This window comes from Quercus robur, chromosome 12 (genome assembly GCF_932294415.1).
Source record: "Quercus robur chromosome 12, dhQueRobu3.1, whole genome shotgun sequence".
Lineage (NCBI taxonomy): Eukaryota > Viridiplantae > Streptophyta > Magnoliopsida > Fagales > Fagaceae > Quercus > Quercus robur.
This window is the reverse complement of record NC_065545.1, coordinates 5,163,737-5,177,552: the sequence shown is the minus strand read 5'-3', so window position 1 is coordinate 5,177,552 and position 13,816 is coordinate 5,163,737.

Below are 13,816 nucleotides of genomic sequence, written 5' to 3'. Positions count from 1 at the left end.
TTGTTGTAGGCAGAACATCTTTGATTTCTTAATACTCTAATGTCATGATTCATAACATTTTTACAATAATTTCATAACAAATTCTAGGTGATAAATTATTACTGGTTCTAATCTGAATTCACTCATAAAATTACTTTTTTATCTATAAGTAACAATTTGTCGCCTAGAATTTATTGTTAAATTATAACGAAAATGGAGCAGAAATGGCGCACGCTGCTTAGGTGATTTGACTCACACATATGCTAATATGCTATACTCGTGCATCCATGGACAACTTTCACTGTGTAATGTCGGTCCCTAGTTGAAGAAAAATCTCTCCATCTATGTGGATTATGGAGTAGGTCTGTTGAGTAGGTAATGAGATGGGGTCACCCGGTTGGGTAGGGTTTACCTATATGATGAGACCCACTTTAATCTATGGGTCTCATCATTGTCTTCCCTCATTTAATTTTTTGATTTTTATTCACAGCCTAGCTTCTCCTTCACTTCCATTCCATCACATCCATTGTCTTCACTGTATATGAGTTTCTACATGACATGATTACATGCTACCGACTATCTTTTATTTCCACTTCTTTAACAATTCTGCCATTAATGCTGATTTTTTTTTTTCTGAAAAATTCATATATTTTCTCACCAAACTCATCTCATTGAGATCCACTACAAACACAAAATATATGGGCAGTTCTTTAATATAGAGTATATGCTTAAGCAGTTTTAGCTCCACATAAGTCAAATGTCAAATGAGTAGATGACTATATTACTATGCATGCCTAGATGATTAGGTTGAATTGTAAATAACATTGGTTGAGTCTTTGGTTCAATTTTACCAATATTTTTTTTTTATTTTTTTGAGTAAAAAGCGATAGATATTATATAACCCATGATTTTGAGGGTGATGAACTAATGATATGCACTGCTGAAAACATATCACATTAATTATATTCCCTTTTTTAACGCGGAAAGAAGAAGAAGAATAGAGAAAAAAGAAGAAGAGAGAGGACAATATATCATTATATCCCATTATAGCATGTCTTGGAATGAGGATTTCTTCCAATTAAATATCAAATTACCTTTACTAGAAAGAAGACATTCCTTGACCAATTTAAAAGTTTTTCGCTAGCATGTCGTTTGTAGTTTTTGATTGATGGACCTAACAAATGAGTTTAGGTGCAAGGGGTCAAACTAAAATGAATTGCAAAACTAATAACTCTTATCAGTTCTTTAATGATTCAGGTGAATCTAATATGACCCTTATTTTTTTTTTCCTAGGAAAAAAAAAAACATTATTGTTAGGTAACAAAAAAAAAAAAAAAAAAAAAACTTTGGTATGAAATGAAAGTCAATAAAGAATTAAAAGTTTATAACTATGATTATTCTATAAATGGATTATATTACCTTCAAATTCATACGATGGCCTTAATCCTTGTCGAATTTCAGTTATTAGAGAAGAGTGAAGAGTGAAGAAAAGAGTGAAGAGAAGTATAAAGATAGAATTATATAAAGAAAAAGTCGAAGTTAATTGGATAGACTAAAACATATGCAAATAGAAAGAACATGAGTTTTTTTCCTTTTAAAAAAAATTGGGTCAACCCAACATGATTAGTTGTGTTAACAAATTGAGTACAGGTTTACCTGTTTTTCATGGGTTATAATTATAAATCCTATCTATACCCATTTTTATTCTTTGGGTACAAGAAGGTTAATGAATTTGAGTCCAATTATTTATTTATTTATTTATGTAATATAATTAGATCATATTTTTATATTTTCAATGTAGATGTCCACAATTCAAATCTCTCATCTCCCATTGTAACTATTGAATTATCAAAACTCTTGCTCTCTCTCCATAAAATCCATTGCAATTGCTTCAAAACTGATCTAACCACCACCTATCACTATTTTGTAACGGGTCTCAAACATCATCTACCAACTTCAAAATGCGATTCAATTGTTAGTGTGTTATTGTGTAAATTATAACTTAAATTTAAAAATTGTAAGCTTTCATAAACAGATGTTTTATTTTCATTTTTAAACTAACAAAACAGACTTATTTTAATTACCCATTCGTGGATTTAGGCACTGCTTTTTAGAGAATGACACATTCGACACCCAGAGATTTCTAGTGCTATATAAGTAAAAGAGCCTTGTTATATAAGCATTAAAAAAAGAAGAAAAAAAAAAGCACCGAGTTATAAACACTGTCTTTGATATTCAGCTCACTTTAATCCACTACACATACAAAAGCAAAAGGGAGTGTGAAATTGATGACATTTTCTGTAAGCAAAACGAAGTAAATGGGAAGTAAGCATGATTGCCATTTTCATTTTGCCAACAATTGAGATAACTTGGGCCCACCTCCTTTGAGGGGAAAATAGCTACTAGTACTACATTCATATAATTCAATGAATCCTCCCAATAATTCATTTTTATGATTGATAAACAAAAACAATTAATTATTACAACAATTTTTTCTAGAAAAATCCCATTTCAAAATACATTAGAAAAAAAAAGAAAAAAAAGATCTCTTTGATCATATTCATATATAACATCTTTACCTACAGTAGCTAACACAATTAGATTAAATAAAAACCTAACATTACAAAATGAATAAATATCATATATTGTATCTTATGATTTGAAACCGGTTAAGTTGCCTCCACAAAATTTCAAAAGGAACAAACAAAGGGTCAATCTAATCTATCCAAAAAAGAAAAAAAAAAAAGAAAAAAGAAAGATCAATCTAACTATACTAAAAGTGAGTCTGGATTAATTTTTCAATTTTTTTTATTTATATAAACTTTTTAATGTCTCATTTTTTCTTGACACAACTATATCCTTACTAATGTTTAATATATAAACAAATTAGTATTTAGCAAAAAGTTAATCCAAACGCATATTTAAGATATTAGGTTAAGAAATAGAAAGCTTATACCCATATTAAGGTTTTTTACAATTAATATCTCTAGATTTTGTGAAACCTTTGGTTGAATCAAATTACTATCTATAGTTAAAAAACAAAGGCTTGACTGGCGTTCATCTCTTTCTTCTTGTAATTTCTCTCAATATAATATTAAAAGAGAATATACATTCATTTTATTGTGTGATTATTTATCTTAAACTAATATATTAATGGTTATTAATTTAATTATCTAATTATTGATTAAAATGTAATTTAGTCCCTTGATTATTAATTGTAAAATTTAGTGTATCAACTTTCAAAAATCAAGTCAATCTTCTCCTTAAATCTCTAGTTTAAAATATTAATGGAACTAGTTGATATGATTGTCGATATCCGCAATCGATTTATACGCAAATTTTTAGTTTGAGTCCTATGAATTGCATTTGTTATCTAGAAGTTCAAAAAACCATAAGAATCAAACCAACTATATGTTGGATGCACCGATTTCATGATTTGCGAGCAAAATTGTAAATTTACACTCATTGGCCAAATTTTTACAAAGTCTGACTAGTGGTTAAACAAACTCAAAAATTCACCCGATTGTAAAAATCCATTTTTTTTACACCAAAATATGTCTTTCATAACACTTTAACCAAGCTTGAGTAAATTGCTTTTCCATATCTTTGAAAATACTTTTTCCAAACATCCACAAAATATCTCCTTGAAGTTTGAGATATCAGTGTAATTTACTCTATATATTGTAGGTAATAAAGTTGGTAATTTTAGTTGTTTTCAAGGAACGCCGGTGAGAAGTCACCATTGTTATCCATTATAACATTGCCCACACTAATGTACGTACGTTGTGAATGGATCAATGCGTACGGCCCAATCAACCCATTAACGACAATAATGGATCAATGCGTACGGCCCATTCAACCCATTAACGACAATAATGTGAATAAAATTTCCTATCACTGTCAGGAATAGCGTGGTGTTGTAATTGTAGAATTGGAAAACAAATTAGAAGAAAGATCTTCTTCCTTATATTATTAATGTACTTTTTTTAAAGAAACATTTTTTTTTTTTTTGAAACAGAAGAAACATTCTTTATTATTACATGGATGCTTTGTTTTAATTTCATATTAGAGGGCTATAGTTTTTTTTTTTTTTTTTGGAATAAAAAATTAATGTTTTATTATTATTTGAATAAATTGCAAATTACACTTCCAAAGTTCGAAGGTGTTCGAATTTTGCATTCTGAAGTTTTAAAATTTAGATTTTACTTTCTGAAATTTGAAGGTGTTTGGATTTTACACTATAATATTTTAGAATTTGAATTTTACCCTCTAAATTTTGAAAGTTTTTGAATTTTACACCCTGAAATTGGGGTGTAAATAATCTAAATTTTGAAATTTCAGGGTATAAAATTCAAACATTTCCAAAATTCAGGAGATAAAATTAAAATTCTGAAATTTTAAGGTATAAAATTCAAACACCTTTAAATTTTATGGGTATAATTTGCAATCTCCCATTATTATTTTTAAAAATTAAAAAAAAAAAATCTTAAAAAATTTCAAAAAGTTTGGTGCCCAAGCTTCAAGATAATACCACCATGACCATGCCACATACATAAACAGTTAACACGAATATTATAATACAAGTTTGTAATTCCACAGCTTGTCCAAGGGCATACATTAGAACTCAGCAACAAAATCATTGAGAAACCTTAATAGATTAGAGGTCCCTTGAGTTGAGCTTGAAGCCTCACAACATTTCTCTTCCTGTGCCAACTACAACTAGCCAGTCTCTTAAAACTCATGGCCGCCACCACTACCTCTACAAGCTGTTCTACCTGCTTCAATTTTCAATCCAAAACGGTTGAGCCAAGGCCCCTGACCTCGCCGTCGTCGAGCCACGGCTCACCCGGGTGTGGCAAGCTTGATGGGGTGGCTATGTGGTTCATCAATGGTGTCACCACCGCCTTTTTCGCCTCTTTGGAACGATGTTCTTGCATCCGTATTGCCACAACTGAGGATGATGGTGATGAAGGCAATGACTTGCCATTGATTTTCAATGATGGAAATTTTAGGCACGATGGTGGAAGTGGCACAACTAGCAAGAGGAGGACAGGAAAAGGCAAGAAGGGAGGAGCACTTATTGAGTACTAAAAGAATTTTTATGATAAAAGTGAAAAAAATCAAGGTTCTTTTTTTTTTTTTTTTTTTTTGGGGGTAAGTAATTTCTGAGGAAGTTCTTGGAGTTGTGGAGTTTGTTTCATATAATATGGTTTTGGAAGGAAAAACATGAAGAAAAGGAGTTATGTTTATTGCTTTTGAACCTGTGATGAATATGATCCAATCAATAACTGCATTTAAATTATCATCTATGTTTTATAAATCTCTATACTATGTTCATTGGTGAATATTTCTTTTTCCTTAGTTTTTATAAATTTTTAAAGCTTTTGAAAATAATTGCATGTTACCATTGAGTTCTTCTATAAATAAACAAAGTTGGTGTTTATATCTGAGTCATCTGACTACTCTGATCATATTAAATTTCATTATTGATCCAGATGGTTTTTCTTGCTAACATCGCCCAGCTCCATATACCAACATACAGATATTGCCCAATTCTAAATTGTCACTCCAAAAAAAAAAAAAAAAAAAAAAAAAAATCAGATCTTGTCCAATCATAGCATGAGTTATTGAATCAATTGTGGTCTATCAATTTTATTTTTCATATTTTGAGCAATTGACTAAACAGCGACAAAATTTTAGCATATCGCACGCTCTGAAGATATGATTTACTATGCAAATAAGTGAAGGAGAAACGAGACTTTTTTTTTGGGGCAAGTATCAGCCATTCACGGACTCACCTATACCGTTGAAAATTATCACCACAAGTCTTTGTGATAGATTTCTCAATGGGATATATTTCTAACAAAATACTTTGAATGCGATGTTATAAATTTTCTTTTTTGTGTGATTGATTAGACACCAATCCGGCAGGTCTAATTAAGAACTCATTGTCCAATTTTTTTTTTTTTTTTTTTGGGGTCTAAACCCTCACTGTTTAACGTGCTATCGTAAATAAAGAAAGTGTCATTTGAATTAAAACTTGCAAGTGGATTTTGAAATCTAGAAAAATAATATTTTCCTGTTGTGTGTCTATATATATATATATATCACCTATGCCCTTGAAAATTTGCTCTTTGTCTTTGCGACAAATATCTCAATGGATAGATTCTAACAACATAAGTAAATAGGGTTGTTAAGGTATGACCATATGACTATTTAATGTTATAGCAATGATATTTCTATTTTCTTGCTGCATTTATTCATTTGGTACCTTTGGATGCTCAATTGAGTGAATTAGGAGTTGACAATTCACAGTTTGCTGTAACATTTTCCATCAAAGCTTTGGAACATTATTAGTACATATTAAACTGTTCAATTTCGCTATATTTTATAAGACAATTTGTAGCAAAAGTAAAACCCCCACTCTACTAAAGGCACTTTAGTTATGCATGAAAGCTTTTTCTCCGTGATTTTGAATGATGTTGTCATTTAGGTCATCATCATGTTGTTTCCCCTGCCATTTGCCAAAGTTTCTTTTACTTTTGTTTACCTTTTTTCCTAACCATCTACAGCGGGCGAATCCAAAGCTAGATATGCCTTTTTTTTTTTTTTTTTTAATTAAAAAAATAAAAATAAAAAAATTCCTCTACCTTCTAATGGCTATTTGCCCGTCAGAGAAGGTGAATATTGTATAGAATCTGCTCAGCCTTTTAATCGTGCTATTGAGCACTAGATATGCATATATTAGTGCCAGTTGTTGGCATTATTCATGTTGTTTTATTCAAATTCCTTGAAACTTTTGATTTATTGGATTCAAAAACTCTATAATATATGTAATAGGTTCACATATTGGTGGTCTGAAACCTGCCCTTTATACCGAAAAGCTAGTTGGTACATCAATACCAACATTCTCTCTTGTATACCACACACGGCAAACAAATCAAAATTTTCGTTTGATTTATGATAAACGGTTAAACACTACATCAATGCTGCACTAGGTCCCAAAAAAAAAAAAAAAAAAAAAATCCAAAGATATCATATTAAATCACCCAAATACATTTTGGTTGTATGTGTCTAGTATTCGCTGTTTATAACCCTAATCTACAACTGCAAAGATTAGGCCAATTGTTGGCACTACAAAAGGGCCTAACCTTTATAGTTGTACTTTGGTTATGTAATATATTTTAAACTCGGTTTAAAACACTAATATTATTATTTTTGTGTATGTTCTAGTAAGTATTACTGTTTACTAAAAAAAATGGTAAATTATTTTGTCATTGAATAAGAGATTTAGGGTTCAAATTCTATCTACACCAAAACCAACTAGTGTCTTGGTCTAATGATAAAGAGCAATCATCATTGAGTGAACATTATAGATTGAAATTCAATTGTATTTATAAAAAGAGTAAGACTTAGGTATAGTACTTAGGTTCCCATTTGAAGATTTTACCATGTGGATTTTTTCTTATGGGATGAAAGTATTTTTTTTAGTTAAGTAACTACATGGTTGAATTTTAAGAGAATAACCTAAAAAACAGCACTGAAGGTAGGAATGACAACGGGTCGGGTTCGGGCCAGGTTTTTTGATACTCAAACCCTACCCGTGGGCCTTATCCGTTACCCAAACTCGGCCCGTTTAATAAATGGGTTTTTTTGCAAGGCCAAAACCAGCCCCGTCGAGGCCCACAGGCCTTGTCCAGCCACTTCTGTCGCCTATTTAGAAGCCCTAATCTATGGCCCAATCCAATGCAATCTTAAAAAAAAAAAAAAAAAATTACAACCACAAAAATCACAACCACAGAAACTGTTTTGATCACAAACATAAAAAAAATTCAAATCACACCCATAAAAAAAAAGAAAAAAAAAAAAGAAGAAATACAAATCACAAACAGAAACTATTTTCAATCTTCAATATGATATTGTTTTGTTTCAGATACAATTTATAATTAAAAAGAAAAAAGAAAAAAAGAGGATAAAACAATGGATATAGATGATTTCAAGAACGGTTCTAAAGACTACAGGTGTGGACGTGTGGACGTTTATAGAGATAGCAATTTCGGTGGCGTCTATGGATTATGATAGCGAGTTGAAGCAACGAAGAGATGGGATCGTTGAGAGGCTCTATGTTACGACAGCACCATTTCAGTCTCACTGTTAGATTTGCGATGAAGATGATGGTGATAATAGTAATGCTGGTAATGAAGTGAAGACGACGATAGTGATGAGAGATGACGATGGCAGCAAGGATTTGGATTTGTATTGTGGTTTGTTCGAAGATCAGCAAAAGTGGGTGGCTGGTGGCAGTGTGTGGGAGCCTCTGAGAGAGAGAGAGAGAGAGAGAGAGAGAGAGAGAGAGAGAGAGAGAGAGAGAGAGAGGGTTAGGGTTTAGGAAATGAAATTTGATAGGAGAAAGAGTATTTATATCTAGGGTTTTTTTTTTAATATTATATATGTATATGGGTCGAGTATGCATAAAACCCAAACTTGACCTCCTGGACTCGTTCCTGGTTTTTTTTTTAAAAAAAAAATCCATATCCAACCCTTTAATTTATCAGACCGGGTAAAATCCGGCCCATTAGGGTTGGGCCGGGCGGGGTACCTGGGGGTTGGGATTTTATTGCCATCTCTAATCTAAGGTACAATACTTAAGTTTTGTCTTTAAAAAAAAGAAAAAGAAAAAGAAAAAAAAGAAGGTATTTGAGGGAGGACCACATGTCATGGCCTAAATGGCCATTCCATATTTTAAGGGAGCTTCTTCGATTGGACAAACTGAATTCTTATAGATACCAATTACTACGTAATTTTTTGTTAGAATATTCAAGCTTTAAACACTTAATTATTATTTATATAAGCTTATAGAATTTTAAAATTGAGGAAAATGGTCCCGGATTTGCTATAATGTGTGTCTGTTTTTGGTATCATTATGGTCGTGGGATGGGGAGTGAAAACTAAAAACATGCCAAGTATCAATTGGCTTTTTTTATATACATTATCTAAACAGAGGCTATAATGATGTTTGATGTAAGATAGTTTATGTTTTTTATTTTAATGCCCAAAAAATATAATAACCCAAAAATAAATCCCACACACTTGATTACTAAAACGTTTTATGGTTCGAATAGCTGGGATTTTGCACAATGACTTCATAATATATAAAATCTTCGTTTTAATTAGTCGTAGTAGGTATTAAAACAATACTTTTCAATACATAGAGATTATTAAAACAATGCACTCTAAATGATAAATAGGTATTTATTTTTCGCAAAACTAAAACTCATTTATTTATAGATAATTCTAAGCATTATGTTTATTATGGTTTTGAAAAAATTTTATTTAAAAATTATTTTAAGAATATCACATTGTACTCGTGAATTATTCACTTATTATTCAAAAAATTCAAAGAAAATCATGATATACAATAACAATTACTATGGAATTTTATAGTCTATGATTTATGTTATAGGGTAAGGTTTAACTCTAGTGCTCCAATGTACTAGAGTCAATATAATAATATGAAAACATGTGAAAAATTGGACACATGTTCGTATTATGTCTACTCCAGTGCCCTAAAGCACTGGAGCTAAGTCATGTTTTTAACTAGTCATATATAACATATTAACGAGCAAAGCAGATATTAATATAAAATAAAATAAAATAAAAAGTTAGAATCCATATATTACAATTAAATATGTAGCATTAATTATAGGATACGAGCAACCAATTCTAAAATCTGAATCTAAATCTTCTGTCTAACTCTCTTTACTCCACTATATACTCCATAAATAAAAACATGTCACATGTTCATCTAATTTATTAAATGCTAAATTTATGCCTTCTATTATTTCAATTTCCTAAAATAAATAAATAAATAACTCATCATATTTAGGTAATTGAAATAATAGAAGGCATAAATTTAGCATCTAATAAATTAGATGGACATGTGACATGTTTTTATTTGTGCAGTATATAGTAGAGTAGGAAGAGTATGATAGAAGATTTGGACTTCTAAAATCCATTGGTTTTTATTTTTTTTTTGGTATGAAACTTGACAGCTAAAATAAATGTTTTGTAATTAAAAGAAAAAAAAGTATTGAGTATTCACATTATTAAAACTAGCTCGCTCCTTAACAATGCCCCCAAGAAAAGAAAACTTAACTCTGAACGTAACACACGATTGAGATGATCAAATGATACATTATTTAGTTTTTCAATTATCCATTTGAGAATTCAAAAGACTCACAGACGTAAGCAACAGAAAGCAACAATCAGCTTCAATATCAATTAATCTAGTAATTAGCAACTATTATACATTGTAGTAGGGGCTTAAGTCCACAAAATTTGCTTCTTCAATGACCAGGTTCTATTAAATTTAATATAAGTTTCCAAAAATATCAACTAGAAAAATAAATGTCAATTGTTCATGCACATAGATATACTTACATTGATCAACTCCTCTTGAACCACTTGCAGTTCATCATTAATACCACACAGCTTAATAGTAAGACTTTAAATTGTTGCTTCCATCTGCTCCAAATCTTCTCATTTTTGGTTTAAAGACCATTGCATCAGCCATAACTCAAAAAAAAAACATTAATGTCTAAACTCGAAGGATTTTCAGGTTAAGGCATATATGTACTCAAAAACAAACGTAGAAACATATAACATTTTAGAAATACTTACATCCATCAATATCTTGCAAATAAGATTTTGATTAGGAGATTCCATTTTAGCCATAGCTAGTTCAGTTGCTTGCATCTTTTCATTGTCCTGCATAATCTTATTGCCAAGGAATAATTATGAATTGCAGGAGGTTTGTAAGAAATTGATGGATGTAAGTATTTCTAAAATGTTACATGATTCTACGTTTGTTTTTGAGTACATATATGCCTCAACCTGAAAATCCTCCGAGTTTAGACATTAATGTTTTTTTTGGAGTCATGGCTGATGAAATGGTCTTTAAACCAGAAAGAAGAAGATTTGGAGCAGATGAAAGCAACAATTCAAAGTCTTACTGTTAAGCTGCATGCTATAAATGATAAATTGCAAGTGGTTCAAGAGGAGTTGATCAATGTAAGTATATCTATGTGCATGAACAATTGACATTTATTTTTCTAGTTGATATTTTTGGGAACTTATATTAAATTTAACAGAACCTAGTCATTGAAGAAGCAAATTTTGTGGACTTAAGCCCCTACTACAAAGTATAGTAGTTGCTAATTACCAGTTTAGTTGCTTTTGAAGTTGATTGTTGATGACTAACACACCCTTTTATCCTCTGCAAACCTCAATGCAGATTTAAAAAACCTCTCCGTTTGATCCACTCCCATGCCCAACCTTTGTTTGGCATTGTCAAGGTTCTTTTCTAGCTCTATAATCCTATGGAGATTCGTCTCTTCCCTCTGCCATAAATAGCCAATCAAAGTTTCTTGTATGAGATTTATGGAATAGATATACATATTATATGCCATCATAATTTTAATGACTAAGTTAAGTCCGAGAGAAAATATCAAAAGAATGAATACTACACCACTTGATCCTCTAACAAAGCACTGACAGACTCCTCCATGAATGTAGCTGCAGTTAAAAGAAATCTCAAGGTCAATGAATTGCGGAACTTTTTTCAAATGATGGAAATGCCAAGAAATAAAGGGATCATTCCGGTTTCTCAAAAAAATCTCAGAAGGAAATAATAAATTAGAATTTGAATCAACATTTCAAAAATTTTAGCTTGACAACGTTTTTCAAATGTTGAAATGCCAAAAATATAAGTAAAACAAAAGGTTGTTGGATAAAGAGCTCATTCTTGTTTCTCAAAAAATATACAGTAGGAAATAATAAATTAGAATTTGAATCAATATTTCAAAATTTTTGGCTTGACAAAGGTATAAGTATAAAGTTTACATACTGTTAGCTCTATTGGGCCCCAAATTTGTTGTAAACCCAAAGGTTATGTAAGCTTGTACTTGCAAGACAAGTAACCTAATCCTAGTAGGATAAGAAATTTAGATTACGGTTAGGCAAAGTTTTTCTATGATATAGGTATTTTTTATATTCTATAATACAATTTTATGATGTGAAATATCAAATTTTTTTTTACTAATCTTAATGCAACCATATAGCTTAGTTGAGTTTCTCATTGTATGGCCAAAAGGAAAAAGGAAAAACTAATGAGACAACAATTATATCCTTTTTGAACACTCTTTGTTATGGTAAGTTCTCAAGAAATGAGCACAACCAAGCATAATGAAATTTCTGGCATAAAAGGAATATTGAAGATCATAAAGCACTGACAATTTGAGCAAACAAAGAGTCAAGAAAGAAAGAGAAATGGCAAGGCTTACCTTAAAAAGGCAGTCTATGATGAGGCGCAGCTGCTTCCTCAAGTAAAGCAAACGCAGACCTGAACAGGATTTATAAAGATGAACTAGATTTGGCTCTTCTTGGTCGTTTCATATGGAAAGAGAGAGAGAGAGGAAGTTGAAGAGGTAACACGTTTTTGTTTGTCTTTTTAGATTTTCAAGAAAGATTGTTTTATCATAGAGTATCTAGGAATAACACACTTTTTTTTTTTTTTTTTTTTAATGAAAGTCTCAATTTTGGCACAATTTTGTTCCACAACTTGCTACATGGCAAGTTGTGATTGATAAGGTTATGTCAGTGGCTTATGTGGGGACACATTCTTACCAATCACAACTCGCCATGTGGCGAGTTATGACACAAAGTTGTGTCCTTAGTATAATTCTATTGCAAGTGAGCATTGGTTTTGGTGGGTCCAGATTTAACCATTTAAAACATTCACATCATTACTATAAAATAAAAACATTCACATCATTCCCCATCAGTGTTTTATTTTTAAACCTTAAATTTTTCCCAACCACCAAAGTAATTCACAAGATAGAGAAGTGCGGAGTTGAGCTGAAGAAGTGGAGTTTGAAACACTTTGGTAACGTCAGGAAGGAGATAGAGTCCAAGAAAAAACAATTGGTCCAAGCCGAAAAAGAAGCTTTGAGAACTAGGGATAACAAGCGGGTCAGAGAGTTGTTGAATGCCCTTAATGATTTAAATGAAAAGGAGGCTAGAATGTGGTTACAATGGTCAAAGGTGCTGTGGGCAAAAATGGGTGACAAAAACTCTAGGTATTTTCACTTAAGAGCTACTCAGAGGTTTAGAAAAAATTCTATCACAAGTCTTCGTAAAGCAGATGGCCTTTGGTGTAATGGGTAGGATGAAGTCTCTGCCACTATAGTGGACTATTACCAAGATTTATTGAAGACCACCAATCCAACAAATTTTGAAGACACCACAAGGTTTATTAGTACCACCATCAGCGAGGAAATGAATGCCTAGTTGGTTGCTGCCTTTAATGCTTGGGAAGTCCAGGAAGCTATCAAGCAAATGGCCCCACTCAAAGCCCCAGGGCCAGATGGTATGCCTCCTCTTTTTTACCAGACTTATTGGGATTTGGTTAGTGATGAGGTAACTTCTTCGGTCCTTCACTTCCTCAATTCTGTCTCTTTGCCTGCTAACCTTAATCATACTTTTGTTACACTCATTCCTAAGGTTAAAAATCCGGAGTATGTTTCAGAATTTCGGCCTATTAGCCTTTGTAATGTGTTGTACAAAATTTTTTCAACGGTTTTAGCAAATAGCCTTAAAAGGATTTTACCAAGTATTATTACTAAACATCAAAGTGCTTTTACTAAAAGTCGCCTAATATCGATAATATTTTGGTAGCTTTTGAATCCCTACACAGCATGCAGAGGCACACAGGAAAAGATGATTTAAATGACTATTAAACTTGATATGAGTAAGGCTTAAGATAGAGTGGAGTGGCCAT